The sequence below is a fragment of the Protopterus annectens genome, chromosome 17.part0 (genome assembly GCF_019279795.1).
Source record: "Protopterus annectens isolate FY-2018-M chromosome 17.part0, PAN1.0, whole genome shotgun sequence".
NCBI classification, from domain to species: domain Eukaryota; kingdom Metazoa; phylum Chordata; order Ceratodontiformes; family Protopteridae; genus Protopterus; species Protopterus annectens.
In genome coordinates, this window is record NC_056751.1 from 98,366,553 (window position 1) to 98,384,540 (window position 17,988).

Here is a 17,988-nt window from a genome sequence, read left to right on the forward strand (position 1 = left end):
CTTGTTATTCAGGCAGGACTTCGAGAACTGGGCATTTGATTTACATTCAGAAGTCAGTATTGCGGTGAAGTATACGTATGGTATACATTAGTAAATGCTGCAAATGTAAAACAAAATGTTAGAAAACCATTACTTTAGAGGTCCGTATTGCTCTCCACAACTACACAATGTGTTACCTAGAGTGTGCCCACACATCACTTTAGATGTCCAGATTAGGTGGGTACCTTTATAGTATGGAACAAAGAGGTGACAGTCACTGGTAGGACTGGAAGCAGAGCCATATCTCTCAGCTGTCTCCATTTTCGGGGATGTTCCTGATTTTGTCTCAAATTTTTTAGTTCCTTTCCTCTTAATCCCTCCTAAAACTATTTGCATTTGGAGGAAAAGATGGTAAATTACACGACAAGAATAAAGAGTTTATAAATTTCTTTTACTTTAGAAGATGCATGCTGACCTTCTCTTACACTGGCAATATCACGAGTTAATAATATTAATATTCTAAAAGTGTCCCTGATTATTAGTGAATTTGTTCGTCACTCTGAAGAGATTTGTTTCCGATTCACTGAAAGCCATGGGAAGGAAGTTTGCAAACAAAGGCGAGGCTGTGGCCTTTAAAGGAGCATCGAGAGAATGTTGTTGTAGGATCCTGTTACCACTGGAAATGTCCGGTGTATGTGCATAGTTGTTTTTTATTGTAATTATTACTTTGAATTAAAACTCTAGTAAGCAAACAGATAAGAAATCTAAATATCGGTCTTAAAGGAGTATGCCAATTTCCCAGTGCCGACATGATCTCTGACGTCCCAGTGAAAACTGTTTGAAAAAAAAATGCTTTACCTTTCAGTAAAGTAAATCAAGATATTTCAGGTAAGGCATGTAAGTAAACTTTTGTTACCGCTTCAGACATTGTGGTTTACTGCAGTAGCTAGGATAGGGTAAAAAGCTCTCCCTTTCTGTAGATAAGGAAGTCAGCGCCTAGGAATGATGCTTGTGCACTTATTAATGGCATATGCAACTATGCATTGCAGCAATGGGGAAATGTATATAGTAATGTTATAGCTTAACTTCTGTAAAACAGCGAACACTGCCTGAGGAACAAATGGTAAAATGAGGAACATTAATAAGTTCAACTAGCACTCTTAACAGCTTTGGTTACTAGCTGTTTGGTTATGATTGCTAAAAATTCTTTTGAAGAACTAATGAGATCTAGCGTTATCCCCCAGTTAGTTTTTGTTTAGCAAATATGCGTGATAGAGCCCTTCAGTATGGCACTGCATGACGCATGGAAGTTTTAAACCCAGAATTAGGAACAGCATGCGTTTCGTATTGAGGCACACTTGGGAGATGTGAGTGTCTAACATGGTTGGGGAACCCATGTAGAAGGGTGAGACCAAAACAGAACTTATCTTCTAGAACAACCAAGCTGCGACGAAGAGTGGTCTAGTCAGACTAAGTTACACAAAAAGAAAAAAAAAATCCATGAACAATGACAGCGCAGACATTTTAATATTTTAACTTTTTCAACACCTTGGGGCTTTCTTTTTGGTGTATTCAGTTTTCTTCACTGATCCCACGCACCCAGTGTTTAGTCTACATTTTCACCAGTACCACAGCCCTTTAACAAATACTTCAAAACTATAACTTTCCGTTATTGCCATACTTTTTTACTAGTATTTCTAGCACACTGTGTTGTCAGTTCTTAACAAATGTTGTTAAACTGTATGTAATATGTGGAGCTTTTCTCCCTGGACCTCTGCTGAAAAAGGACTTACATCCAGTCGGACTTTCCCAGTAAACAAATGTAAAATAAATAAATAAGTATCCTGAAAATCTGAAGAGTTTATCCAAACTTTCTGGATAGTAGAAGAAATAAGGGCTGAAGAAAATACATGTTTAGGACACTTATTTCCAATGAACAGCAACAAGTCTTTTTAGAACTGAAAAGAATCTGAAATAGTATCTTATTCCTTGCTGGTCTTCAGGGACCCCATATACGGCTGTATTTTTAAGATCTTGGGAAAAAGGGATATTTGACAAAGGAAGAGTCTGAATGGGGAAAAGGAAAAAGAGTATTATGTGACAGTTGTCAGCTCTCACTTTCCTTGCCCATGGATCTGTGAAGACAAGACAAGTCGATGCATAGAGGCAGTACCTGTCCCTGACTACCTTTTTTCCAGGAGTGGTCAATCTATGAATCAGGACTTCTACTGGTCACACTCAGGTTGCTATGAAAGTACCAAACACTCTGTCCTTTGGCATAACATTCCTGCTAAGAATCAGCAAGGAAGGACTCCTGGTTCTTCTGTTAGTAATACAGCTGAACACTCTGTAGGCTCCAACAAAACTAAGGTTTTCACTGGCTGCAATGTTATTTAAAAATGACTACCTTGAAATGTAGAATTCACTCTAACAGTTGTAAGAGTATGCCCTTTCTCCTTCACAAACTCAAAAAAAACATCTATTTCTAGTTCAATCATTAGAGGATTAATGGATGCATCAATATATTTGAAAAGTGAGTAAGAGAGCCATGAGTGATGACATAACAGCAAGTTACATTTTATTTTGACACTTCTATATATAGTGAGCAGCACAGACATTCAGGCTGTCATATGCACTTGCTGAGGAAGCTTGTAATTTCAGCCTCTCTTCACTATCGGGCATGTATTCCACTGACAGCTGTACTTCATCACAAAGGTGAAAGTTTAACATCTTCATGGTACTGTGGAGGACTGAAAACCCACTTTCTCTTCCTGTCCATAGAGTTTGTAACTCTCGCTCCAGAATATGAACAGCTGATGACTGAAGAGTGGACCTCCTTTTCAGGGCCACTATAGACATAATCACACTCGGCTATGGTGGTCTCTTCTCAGATGTAGCAATTTTACTGAGAATGAAAAATATGGCCCACTTAGAGGCCAAGGCCATGGTATCAGGGTTCTCTCATGTTTCATGGACTGTACCAATGGGTGGTACTGTTTGTAATATGTGTATGTCTAGACCCTATAAAAAAGAAAAACATAACGTGATATCAGGAATTTGCAAACTTTATTACCTCAGCAGAACAGTGCAGAAAACCAGACCATGAGTAAAAATTTGAACATCTACTGTTATAGGTAAGTGCAATGTACACAACTGTACTATATTCATCTAACTCACTGCTGCAGTAGATTACCAAAGTTTACCCAACCTGACAGAAGGACGAATAAGGGTCCAGCACCCCCTGCAGGATGGTCCTTGGAAAGCCTGATCTGGACAGTGAGAAGGAATCCAACTTGTGTTCCTTTGTAAATGTACAGATGGAGGACCAAGTTGCTGCCTCTAGAATGCTTCTAGAGTCCCCCCTTTCCAGTATACCACTGAAGAAGCTAAGGGCCCTGGTAGAACAGGCCCTTAATCCTGTCTGGAATAGTTTTGCTATGCTGGCACTAACAAAACACAATAGCAGAGGACAACCATCTAGAGTAGTCTGTTCAGACATGGGTTGACCTTTCTTAGTCCAACTATAGGAAATAGATGGCTGGTCAGCTTTCCTAAAAGACGTGGTTTTGTCAATGTAATACCGGAGTTGCCTGTGACATCCATGGTATGAATAATCTCTTCTCCCTTGTTTTTTGGATCTGAATAGAAAACTGGGAGACTGATGGCTTTGTTCAAAGTGAACTCTGAGAGAACCTTAGGGACAATTGTGGGTTTGTCCACAGAGTGACCATATCTTTGTGGAAAATCAGACAGGATTCCTTCACCATGACAGCTTGCAACTCAGATATTCACCTTGCAGATGTTAGAGAAACAGGAAGAACAGTTTTCTAAGTAAATAACCTTAAATCAGCCAAGGAGGAAAGTTCAAAATGTAAAAAAAAAAAAAAAAAAAAAGACAGTTTGTCCAGCATAAAACTGAGATCCCAAGATGGAGGTATTTGTCTGTAAAGGGGTCTTCATGTGTAACACCCACTTTCATAAACTGTTTGACAACAAACATAGAATAAAAAGCGGGATCCTTGGGCAGACAAGCTGCAATGACTGCTAGATGCACTTTGATAGAAGAATACGAAAGGCTAAATGAAAGCAACTCACACAAATATTTCAGCATCAGGGGTGCATACTCCCAAATGGAACCCCGGTTATTGGCTAGGCACCAACTAGAAATGGTGCCTAAAAGGTATCAAAACTGAATCATCCAGGCAGTCAATTGCAGTTGCTTCATGTTGGCGTGTATCAAACTCCCCTTGCCCTGTGTGAGTAGATCCACTCTATGAGGAAACTTGCGGTAAATGCCCTTGGCCAATTCCATAAGAAGGGTGAGCCAATTTTGGCAGGACCAAACGGGAATCACCACAATGAGTTTTGATAAGTCTTTCTGAATCTTCAGAAGTACCATGGAAATCAATGGAAAGGGTAGAAAAGCATACAGGAGCATCCACAACCAGGAGAATGAGAGTGTATCTCTTTTCCAGTCTTGCAAGGATTCCTTGAACAGAATTTGTCTAGTTGTCTGTTTTGAAAAGAGGTGAACAGATCCACTTGAGGTGCTCCCCACATCTAGATCCATTCCTGGAATACTTTTAAACCGAGTTTCCACTAGGGAGGCTCAGTCCAGGATCTAATTAGTTTGTCTGTCATTATGTTTTTTTTTTGACGGAATATAAGAGGCCTGAATAGTTAGGGAGTGTTGAAGAGCTAACTCACAAGCTATCATTGCCAAGCAGCATAGTTAGTATAACTTGGTACTCCCTTGTTTTTTTTTTTAATACTACATCACTGTGGTGTTGTCTGTAATCACCTGAAGAGGGCCCGGTTGCCAAAGAGGATTTAAAGTTTCTATGGCTTGAGTCATTGCCAACATTTTTTTCACATTTATGTGCTTTTGTCTACCCAAATTTTCCCACAAACCTTACACTTTTATTACCATAGACACTGCACCCCAAACAAAATGTGAAGAGTCAGTCAAGGCCAACTGTGTTAGGGTTGGAAGAGAGAAAAGAAGTCCTGGGTTGAGATCCATGTGATCCCTCCACTACTGTAGTTCTAGCTTTACAAATCCCAGCACTTTGTTCTGAAAATCTACAAAATGAAGATGGTGGGTCCACATGTTTTTTTTTTTAGGAATTATTGAATCTTTTCCCTGTGCAGCCTGGAAAGAGGCATAATTTGGGTCACAAAAGCCATAAGGCCTAGAATTCTGAGGAATTCTCTGGATGAATTTTGAGTAAAATGAGAAAAGTACAGGAATAGGTTGGCATAATGGTTAAGGTGTTTACCTTGCAGACACAAGGTGCAGGGTTTAATTCTCACATGGGGTAACTGGCTAGGCTAAAAATGGCCCACAAGGGCAATTAGCTTAGTACTAATCTATGAACCTATGAATACATCCATAAGTTCCACTTTGTCTTGAGCTTGAGATAAAAAGGCTTTTTGTATGACAGTGTCTATAAGGTACCCTAAAAACACAATCATGTGTAATGGAGTACCAAAGGGGTTTCTGTATGTTTATCTAAAACCCCAGATGGGTTAGGAGGGATGATACTTTTGATGAGGACTCCTGACATATTGGGAAAGACTGCAGAAGTAAACAAGTAATCTAAGTAAAGAAAATATTGATACCCTCTAGTCTGCAGTGACTCCACAGGAGCTAGGCACTTTGTAAACATTCTTGGTGCAGTTGATAGCCCAAAATGTAATGCAGAGAACTGATAATGTTACCCAGATACACAAAAATCTTAGGAATTTCCTAAATCTGTATGCTACTGGAATGTGGTATTGAGCATCCTTGAAGTCTAAGGTTACCATAACACAGTGATCTGGGAGAAGGGCTAACACTAACTGAAGGGTCAATATCTTGTATTTTGAAACCTTCACAGAGAGACTGAGGAATATGAAATTCAAGACTGATCTCCATAAGTGCTCCTTTCTTGGAATCAGAAACATTCTGGAATAAAAGCCCCCTTCCTAAGTATTCCATTGAAACATCTTCTATGATACCTGCTTCTAACGTGTTGATGCATCTGAAGAAACAACTCTGCTTGGTTTGGAGGGTGGGTGGGCAATCACTCTGAAATGAGGAGGAGAATCTATCCATTGTCAGCTGCAACCTTGAATCAACTTCAAAACTCATTTGTCTGAAATTATCTGATGCCAAGCTGGAACACTGAGGGTCAGATACTGAGAAAGTGGAAGAGATGTAGGAGCAGGACGAGGGGGGAGGGGGAGGTGACTGGATTGGAAGCTGGTGTCCAATCCTTTTTAGGAAAATTTCCTTGTTTTTTTGGATTTAGGGTTATTACCCTCTTGCTATTTTTTCTTGGGGTTGTGCCTGTTATTAAGCTGTATTCTCTGCTTGCTCTCACTCTTTTGAAAGGAACAGAGAGTTTGGAAGGGAATAATCTAGGGACCTAATAATCCTACAAGCTCCCTGCATTAATTTACCTCTGATCCCATTGTTTGAGGATCTGTGTAGCAACAGGCACCAATAAAATGTCTGGGTCTAAAATTGAATTCAAAACTTTTGACTTGAAATCATCCGTTAAAGTTTTGGTTATATACCCAAAGAAATCTCCTCAAAACAACAGCAGAAGCCATGGAAACCAGTATCAGTACAATCATTCATACTTTTTAAGGCATGTTTAGAAACTTGAAACAGGTTAAACACAATCTTATTTGCAAGGCCCTACCTTCAGAGGTCAGAGAAGCAGAAAATTCTTCCAAACTGTTAGCACATTTTAAAATGAACTTCCACATATAGCCCTGGTAGTTCAGGATTCTGAAGGCTAATGTGATAGGATAAAAAAAGTCTCTTACCCTGTCTGCCCAACCACTTACACTCTGGGTCTATATCAGAAGATCGAAACTCCAAAAGAGCGAACGCTCTTTAATAGAACGCTAATACTCGAAACCACACAATATCGAAGGTATGGAACAGCGATTTTTCCCCCTGGGCTGTTGTTGGGGCTTTGCCGTTTCCTCCACTATGGTGTGATCTCAGAGTTGGTATATTTAAGTAGGGGTGTGTGGGAGGCGCAGCCCTCCACCTTTATTTTGTGTTTGGATTTTTTTTTTTTTTGGAGCAGCGATGTTTTTCCCTGGGAAAAAAATCTCTGTTCTGTACGTTCAATATTGTGTGGTTTCGGGTATTAGAGTTCGATTAAAGAGCTTTTGGTCTTTTGGAGTTTCAGTCTTCTAATATAGACCCTTACACTCCTTATGCACAAAGACTGGGTTGGAAGAAGAAAGATGTTTTTTTTACTGCTGGAGCAGTAGATGTGATAGCAGCCAAGTCAGCTGTTAAGATGACAACAGAGAATATATTAGCTTGTGAAACTCTGTACAATTCATTTTTAAGAACTGGTGAGAGGGAATCAGGAGCATTACAGGCAGCTTTAACAGCATCCTCCAATGCTGGCAAAATAGCAGGAATGGGTACAGAATTAGGAACTTCTTGGTTAAGTGAATCATAATATCTGCCCAGCTCAGGGGGATATTTGTCTGCTCCCAAGCAAATGCATCCCTTAGCCTTGAAATAGTCTCAGAAAAAGAGAAAGCTTCCAAAAGTACAACTCAAGGCTCACTATCAAATGAATTGGAGTTATGGGCTATAGTACCCTGCAATGAAATATTCCTGTCTCTGTCAACATCAGACTTTTCAGAAAAATGCATCTTCTTCCTTAGAAGAAGGGACACTAAAATTAGGAAAAGGCAAACAGCATCCAATATTGACTGACTATAATAGACTCCTGGCCAGTGTAATAACATCATTTTTATTGACAGCAACCATTTCTTTATTTTCAATGTACTTAATTTTCTGTTTCTTCTTTGTAGGAAGTGGTGAACGATTACAGAACATCATAGCATCCTGAACAAAAGGTCTTTTACAATGGACGTCTCGAGAAGATCATCTCAAACTATCCCATGTACCCAAAATAGATGGTTCTCTTATGCTCAAGCAGGGAACTGGAACAGCCAGAGAGGATGCAGCTGACCACCAATCTATAGTGGCCAGGCTGCACCAGAGGGATTCAAGGAAAAAGATAAGGGGTCTGAGGAGCCAGCAGTGGCCACTGCAGAGTCACCCACCGTGGGCTAAGGCACAGGAAGAGCCCACATGTGCTTTAATTGTTTTTTCTTTTTTGGTACATTTGTAGAAGGACCTGCATTACACAGGTAAGTACCCATGTTGTAGCCAGGGAAGAAGCCTAATTGCCAGTTAAGTTACACAGAAGGAATCAGTCAGAAGGTAAGTTGTCACTAGTAAGCACAAGCAGCACACAACCCTTCCAAAAAAACAGAAAATGTCCCAAAACAAAGTTACACAAGATTTCCCTATTAAAATGTACACAGAATTACCTACGTTAGCTGCTCCTCAAAAATCACGTAAAATTATGTAAACAAGTATTAAATACAACCAGTCACATAAATGTCTGATTTAACCCCTAGAGATATACTTCCCTTCTCTTTAAAACACTTAAAAGAGAAAAGGTAAACATAAAATAAGCATGTGGCATTAAAAACAGATTATACTTTGAAAGTAATTCCTAGAAAGACAATAATAATCAAGGAACTTCTACCAACATACCTGAAAAGTCAATATTATTAAAGTGAAATATTGCTATATTCACCAATAAACACTAAAATATATTACAGGTATTATTTATATCACAAATATTATTCATATGCATGGTAGGGATCCCCCAAAAGGGTGTTATCTGTCTGACAGGAAGTCTTGGCCGACTGCTGCCCCAGAGAAGTCTCAGAGATGCATCTCATGAGATGGCAAGAAAGTACAAAAGATTTTTAGTCACTCTGGAACTTCTAGTTCCCTCCAAAAGGGATTAGCCTATAGGCAGCCAGACTCACTGTATGGGAGGTGGTTTGAGCTTTGGGACACTGGCTGGATACAACCCACTGGCTACTGCAGAAGTGAGGATGATGAACATCAGATATATGCTTGTCAAACCTGTAAAATAATGCTCATATTAACTTCTACACAGGAGAATGGCAACTGATATTTAACAATTCCCTCCATACAACTCCCAAAAATTTCTCTGCAAAAGAACAGTCCAACAAAAGTGCCTTTGTGTTTCAAAGTTTTTGGGAACTTCTCTTTCAGACCTAGGATTTGATTTAGAAAACTCCTTTTGCATCTCAGCACTGGTTTGTTCCACACTGCAAAAGGAATGCTGACTTGCAAGCAGTGATAGAAAAACAGTGTTTTTAACAGAGCCATCATAAGTCACTAATTCTGGCATTTTGTGTCCAGTGGTAAGCCACAGAGCAGTTTATTTCAAGACTAGCCAAGGGAGTGGTGGCTATGAAATGCAGCACGTGGCTGGGACATTTCACTTTAATATAAAGATAAAGAACATTAAATAATGCTGCTAAATGCAACTACGTAAAACAGTATCCTAATAAGTTTTCCTCAGTTTATGCACCAAGTGGGAGTGATGCACATAGCATGCACTACTTAGTAGTGGTTGTCATTCAGGGAAGCACAAACAACTTTCTGAATTTGGCATTTTTCCCAAGTTCAGTGCTGCGCACAAACAGCTTTTACAGACTAGCACACTATGTTTAGTGTTAGCGACCAGTAGTTTTCTGGAGTAATACTCCATTTACCTCACTAGGCTTGCGACTAAACACAAGGTTTTCAGAGTCAAAGCTCTAGTCTTACTTCATCAGTTTGCTTGTTTTTTTCCCCTCATACTGAGTCTTTGGAATAAAAACAAGCTAGTTAGTATTACATGCATAAACATATACCCCAGCTTTAATCATGAAAGTCATAGCATGTAGTTACAAATAAATAAACATACAATTTTTGCATAACTCCCCCAAGATCATAAATCTAATTGCAAAGAGTAAGAGAACTTCTGTAGTGTCCAGACCAAATTTCCCCTAGTCACTGTATTTATACAACTTTAGGCTGTGATTGAAAAATGTCCAGACAATCACTACTGAATGAATAAATAAAAAGTGAGTCATAATGTAAATACATGTTTATGAACTGAAAAGCATAATTACTGTCTGGCAGTTGACACAGAGGATTACAGTGCTGCTAATAAGCTGTTTCCTGTAGTGTGGTCCAGGGTTTGATTCCATCAGCCTCCATTGCCTAACTGTATGACTCTGAGTAAGTCACTTAAGGAGACAGCACTCCCACACTGAGCCTGAAATCAGTGCTCCACCCTGGTAAACAAATGAAATAAAAAGTACAATAAAGGCATGCCTCTGTCAAATACACCATGTGTAGGTCTAAAGGTTTTAGGATACTTGGTCAGTTAAATAAATAAGCAGAGGAAATGTTTCACTCACTGCTTGCAGTTTTTTTTTATTTTGTTTTATTTATTTAGTTATTTACTATTTGTTGATCAGATTTGAACCATTAGACTAGGGTCCTCTTTTCAGGGGAGAACCAAAATAGTATTCATACTGAATAATTTTTCTTTTTCTCTTCATTTCTAAAGTTGCCTTCTTCCAAGACTATTCTTCCTGGCTACCTGCCCAGTCTTTACCCTTGTAAATCCGTATTTACTTATTGTACCACTTCACATGTAATTCACAAACAGTTCCACTAGTAACACACATCCTGCTACAGTTCCTTGCAGCTACCGCTAGAATGAGAAAACAGACACAAATCTGTCTGCTAAATGCTTGGCTACATTTTTATGACATGGGTTAAGAAAGCAGGGGTGCCTGACATTCTGAATGACTATAATCGGTATTAATGGGAGGTCACTACAGCCTCAGCTGGACTAAGCAAGCAAATACTCATTTAACCAGTAATGTTGTATATACGTGTTTGAATAAAGAAAAGTCATTATAATTCATCAATGATATCATCAATAGAATATTTTTTCCAGAGGGCAACTGACCAACTAAAGGCTTTATCCCCATAGTAAATTAATCATGAATTAAAAATGTATTATTTTATGCTCTTGAAGTTTTATTTTATTTTGTTTTAACATTGTGTAATCTCTAAAATTAAATAATGATGCATGTAACATGGTCCTGTTTAGTGTGAAAATACATATAATCGTTATTCTCACTTTAATAAAATGTACTGAAATGAATGGAATGCATTTTACATTTAAGGACAGCTCTACCCAAATACAAAAATAGGCAGCAAACTGTAGAATTCCAACCAGTTTATTGTTAGCGCTTTCTTTCAGAAGATACATGAACTTCTTCAGACAAAGAAACCCCAAGAGTCCTCAGTTAAAATAAAACTATCAATTAAGATGAGATAATTAATTATAAAACCAATTAACATAATTTAAGAAATTTAAAGAGCCAGTGTTATACAAGGTAAAATGTATATGTGAATAAATATAAATGCTTTTTTTAAAAATCAGCAACAATTTTAAAACCACAACACATCAGTCTTATTACTTAATTTTCTTATGTGCATAAGTTAATCTAAATACTGTTAAATGCTAGATAACAACTTAAACAGCTCAAACAAGTGGAAATATAAAATTCGTACAAATGTATAAAGATAAATATGTATAAATAAATATTTATAAATTCATTCAACTAACTGTGAAACAGCATGAGTAGTATATGTTGCTTTATGCCAATGTTGCCAAATCTACTATATTGGTAAAACTCCATTAATGGAAGAAAGCTTTTTTTTTTAAAGGTCAAATGTCCAGATCCCATACAAAGACTTCACTCAAGTATTTGCAAATAAAAACCCTTATTTAGTGTTCTGGAAATTATGTTTTATTTTAAAATAGTGAAGTTTCTAAAATGGAAATACGATGGATTGTCCTGTTTATTGTAAAAATAAAGGCATTATGCTTACTTCACTAAAATTAATTAAAATACTGACATTGAACAATATTTTAAAAGACAGCTCCACCAAAATGCAAATTTTTCGTCATCACAAAGAACTTTTATAACTTTTAATCCAGTTCTAAAGGCACCACATAAAACATAGTTTAAGTAACACTACATTTGTTTCATGTCAGTAATTGATTCTGTAGTGACTTTCTCTCTATTTCTACATTCCATTTTATCTGACTGCTGTACCTGGCATCATTTCTTTTAGCATATTTTACAGTCTCTACAATGACACAGGGAGACTTTTTGAATGAGTTGAACAAAGAATATAGCGTTATATCTAACATGTTTGATGCCAAAGTGATAATAACAGTGAAAAGGATACAGAAGCAAAGTCAAAATTGTGCAGTGAGCAGCAGAACGCAGATCTGTTTATGAGAATAGAAACAGGGTATACCAGAGCAGTGGCAGCTTTGTGCAGTTATTTCCCAAGTAGGTTGCCCAGATATTGATATGAAGATACATTTTTTTTGTAGACATCTTTGATATCCTTAACTGATATTGTTTGTCATTCAAAGGGCCAATTCCTATGATTTTTATGTTATGTTTGACAGAGCTGTCATTGTGGTTTATTAGTAAGGTTATGAATTCTGTAAACTGGGAGTTTGTTTTGCATGCAATATTGTATTCAGTGTCTTCATGGAAAGGATTTGGTTCTTTTCACTGGTGTGATTAATTTACATGCTAGCATATGGGTACTTAGTATTTGTAAGAAAGTTTTTTGACACAACAGTGTCATCTAGGGGTCACTGTATGATTGCTGACCAGTTATAGACAAACTAAGCAAGGAGTTGAAAACTGAGTCTTGGAAATGTTATACTATGTGGACATATGTATATGTAATGAATTTGTGTAATTTTTTACAAACAAGAAAGGTTGGATTATATTTAGTTACGGTATCTGGAAGTGCATCTGTGTGAGAAATGTTGTCTGTTAGATTTACCTATTCTGTTTGGTTCATTTCTTAACTGAGATAAACTGAAAAGGCTTATAGTTGTGGAGGTACTGCTAACTTATTGTGTTGAGCCCAGTTTATATTTGTGCCCCCCCCCCCCGTAGAATAACAATGTCCTTTTTATGTTTTCATTTATCTAATATAGAGTGTTTTCTATGGTGGTAATGTTTTTGGTGACTGTATTTGGTGGAATGTATATTACATCTATTGGTGGTGGTATTTGTTGACATATACCCTGGGATTCTGCAAGCAGTCGTGCGGCAGGGACCGTTCCTGTTCAGCATGGCAGCACGCCATGAATATTTATCAGCAATTAAAAACCCATCAGGAAAACAAAATATATGTGGTGGACAATCGTCCCTACCAAGCATACCTCTCAAGAATGCCCAGATGTTTGCCTCATATTTTTGGTGTGTTCTAAATGTACCTGTCCGAGGATTGAAGTAATTAAATAATGACAAAACATTTGAGTTTAAGACTCCACACATCCATCAGAAAATTCATGCTAATGTAAAACCTATTATTCTATCAACTTTATTTTTTTCAATAATTTTTATTACATTAATAAATGTCACAAATAAAACCATCTTACATATATATATATATATATATATATATATATATATATATATATATATATATATATATATATATATATATACATACATACATACACACATATATACATACATACACATACACACATATACATATGTTATACATTGATGTCAAATACCACAGGATATAGGTCATACAACATTTCTATTTACACTATGTACATAGATGCTTTCATTGTTAATTCCACAGTTATATAGACAGTATATACATTTGTAATATCCAAGTTATTATTTAATATCTGAACTTGTATGTGTTCTTTGGTTCCATTATAGTGTATTTCTAAGTTGCTGTGTGATGAATTATGCTAATATGATGTTAAAGGTTTGTTCCCAAATTTCTCTGGATTTCATGTTTTTGTTTCGTTTATCTATTACTATTTTATGAGCTAAAAGGTGTTGTATAGCTACTTGTTTAAAACCCTCCCAAGAGATATTTATCGTATCTAGCCATTTAAAAGCTATATACAGTTTCATTAGTAGGAAAATTGTTAAAAGTGTATTTGTTTGTTTTCTTGGGATGTTGGATGGGAGAATGTGTAACAGAGTGAATTCCCAAGTTAATGTTGATGTTTGATAACCCATTTTTTGTAATTGTACCTTGAGAGAGTTCCAGAGTTTATAGACACATTTACAGCTCCAAAATACATGGATTAAGTCAGCTATCTGGTCCTTACAGTGTGGGCAGAAAGGTGATTTTGATGTGTTAAATTTGTGTAGGATTGCAGGTGTAAAATAAGCATTATTACTGATCATGAGCTGAGTGTATGCTAACTTTCTGAGGGGTAGAATCTTCAGTGTTGGATTGATTGCCTGGCTTATTTGCTGATCATCTATGGATGGTTTAATTTTTCTCCAGTAGTTAGAGAAGAGGAGGTCCTTCTGGTATTTGATTTCATTTATCATTTTATATGAATTGATAATAGTTTTCTTTGTTGTGATAATAGTTTTCCAAAGCCTGCTACAAGTTTCTATGTCACTATTGGTCATAGTAATATTTTGGAGATAACTGGAACACAGTTCTTTGATTTGTCTTAGGATTATTATGTGTGATTTAGGCAGGTTTAAGTTGGTCCCCATTTCCTGTATTGAACAGTTAAGGTAGGGATAGATATCTTGGATTGTTTTATCTTTTAGTCTGGGAAAAGGGACTAAGTCCAGCATCTTATTGTTTATTCTTAAATTTGGGTTTTATGAAGGGGTTGCAGTATTGTCATGGCATGTCTAAGGTTCAAGAATTGAAAGAGTTTTGTGCTAGGTTGATAGAATGTTTTAAGGGCTCTATAATGTTATAAGTTTGTATTTCTTTCTGCTTCAGGAATGGAAGTGCTTTGGGATTGAAACCTAGAGCTTTAATATATCTATAATATATTGTCAACCAGAGAGGAGACCAATTTTCCATTGACGGGTTATGTTCAGCTATTCTCAATATTCTGTTAGTGTTAATGATCGAGTAGTACATTTTAAAATCTGGTAGATTTAGTCCTCCTTTGCTTTTGGGGAGTGTTAATTTTGGATAGGAGATTCTGGGTTTTTTGGGTTCCCATATAAATTTTGCTAGGAAGGTATGAATTTGTTTGAAGAATTTATTATGTATTGTTGTCTGTGATGTCATGAATATATACATTAATCTAGGTAAAATGTTCATGTTGATTATTGATACTTTGGCCAAGAATGGTAGTTTTAGGTTGTTCCATCTTTTGCAGTCTTGCATATTCTATCAACGTTTTAAGTTTGTAAGAGCAATATTTAAAACCCGCCCCTATTTGTCCCCCCATCATTGTAGGCTTTGCCCAGATATTTTGCTCTAAGAGGTTGAGAGGTATGCCACCAAGCCAAAAGTTATTAAGATAACACAGGTAGCATAAGCACATAGCTCACACCTCCCAACCCATCAGAGTAAGGAATGTGGACAAAGCAAAAAGGGACAATTGTCCCACAAAGCAGAAATCTGATAAAATAACAGGTTTAGCATTAGCAGGGATATTCTGAAGGGTATAGATAAAATAACACAACAAAACTTTTTTTTTATAAATGCGATAAAGTTTAAGCGTAGCTGTGCATGTGTGCCAGTTGCTTAGCTACGCTTAGTCCAGCTTAAACAGCACAAGAAGTTAAATAATAAGAGACATCCAACATAAGCAGTATTAAAATAGTATAGTGGTTAGAGGGTACGCGCCTTGTGAGCAGCCATTCCCGGTTTGATCCCCACTATAACCAATTCACATTTTACATGTGAAAGCAGTACATAAACATTTTTTAGTTTTACCTACTAAATAACATATATTTGTTAACCGGAGTACTGCATTAGATCCAGAAGTGAGGTGTCAGTTTAATAAAGTTGTGAAATCCTCATATAAACACAAGTGCCCCATACAGTATAGTCATACATGAATAAATGTAATGAAAGCACATTGGAGGATGTCAGGGAAAGTAAACAATTTTATAATATGTAATGAATGATGAATCAATGCCATACAGCAGATAGTCTATATAAAATGAAAAATAAGCAATGCTAAGTATTGCACAGTTCTGCTTACCAGGTGTTATCATTGTGTAAATATAACTGCTAAGCAATGAGTAGCCCAGCTAAGTGGATTTGCCCATTGGTAAGCAGTGCTGAACCTGCCCATTTAAGCACTGCCAACCTTAGCTAAGCAGGTTTGCCCGTAGCTTAGCTTAGCTCAGCATATTCAAAACCATCCAATGACGGCAAAGGGTGGAAAATCTGCCATATTTAAACCCCACAGGAGGTAATACAGCTCATAACTGGTTGCAGCTTCCCACTGTAGGCAGGATGGCAGGAGTTGGAGGGGGGATTACTCTTCCGGGCACAGCACTGGGGCATACAGGAGTCCAAGGTCATGGTAGGCCTCCTGGTAAAAAAAACATGATGAAAGACTGCTGCAGGGCCAATACCAGGGCTCTCAATATCAGGCAGAAGCCTGGGACCGTCTCGCCCGTGATCTCATCAGTGCCACTGGTATCCCTCGGACTAGTGAGCAGTGGAGAAAGAGGGAGGTCTTGGATGAGTGGGTCCAAGAAGCAAGGCAGAGGGGTGATATTCCGACAGTGTATAAGTAGTCATACCATTGCTGTTTACTAAAGTCCAGTGTGTGTCTGTGATGGATAGGGATGACTAAATATGTCTCTATTTCCTTTACAGCTGCAGCTGAGTGGGCTGTGAATCAGGACGCCCATGCAAGTAGGCTGCAAAGGCTGCATCGCGAGGCTGGTGAGTAACAACCCTGCTTGTAGTAGTCATACCAAATAAATATAAAGTAGTAAAAAGTCATCTGGCAGTATAAAAACTGTATATGGGTTGTACTGAATAAACCAGACAATATGACAGTAATAGTCCCATATAGGTGATATTTAAATAAAACTGTGATGCCTGGCAATAAAGCTCGAAATCCTGGACTGGTTGTGTTTACTCTGGTATTGTATGGCATTTATTGTTGCATTCTCTGAATAGTAATGTTGTATTAACCACTGTTACCCGCACTGTGCTACATAAAAACATGTCTAGGAATGTCTGTATAAGACTGTTGTAAGTACAAGATCAGATTGTACAACCAAGAGAGACTTAGACAGAAAACACTGAAGTGATACACAGCAATATCCTAATAGCACACTCTACTGTGACTTAAATTATTGTATTTTTAGCAGACACAGCCATAGTTCAAATCCTGGGAGTGGTAGTAAGCTGTATGCATAATCATACCTCTCAACTGTACAGATTTTGCAGAATGCCCAGATAATTGGCTCATATTTTCTGCCTGTTCCTCTGTCCCTTGAACAAATCAGTGGTATGATCTCAGAATTGTAGTCATGAAATAATTACATACATTTGATTTTCAGACCTCAAAACCTACAGAAAATGTATATTAAAACAAATCCTGTCACTCATGCAACTCTCCAAGTTTATGACAGCAATATTCAAAACATGTCCCTATTTGTACCTCCCATATTGTCAAACTTTGTCCAGAATGTGTGCATTAAGAGATTGAGAAGTATGTGCATAATATTAACTGGAATCTGGAAATATGTGTAGAAACAGTCAGGTAGTGTTAACAAACATTCCATCCACATGTCTGTTAGATAAGAAAACTGTGCCTTCCAATAAAGATTTAAATCCTGGACTGGTAGTGTTTACTCTGGTATACTATGGCCTGACATGTAGCATTCAATAACATCTGATATCAGGATAGTAGTGTTGTGTCATCCACCGTTTCTCATACTGTGCTACATAAAAATATGTGTAGGAATGTCTGTGTAAGACTGTTGTAATTACAAGGTCAGATTGTACAACCAGGAGAGACTTAGAGAGAAAAACATTGAAAAGATAGTCAGCAATATCCAAATAACACGCTCTACTGTGATTTAAATTGTATTTTTAGCAGACACAGCATGGTTAGAATCCTGGGAATGGCAGTAAGCTGTATAGATAACCATACCTCTCAACTGTACAGATTTTTTCAGAATGTCCAGATAATTGGCTCATATTTTCTGCCTGTTCTTCTGTCCCCCTGGCAAATAAATGGGATGATCTCAGAATTGTAGTCACAAAATAATGACATACATTTGATT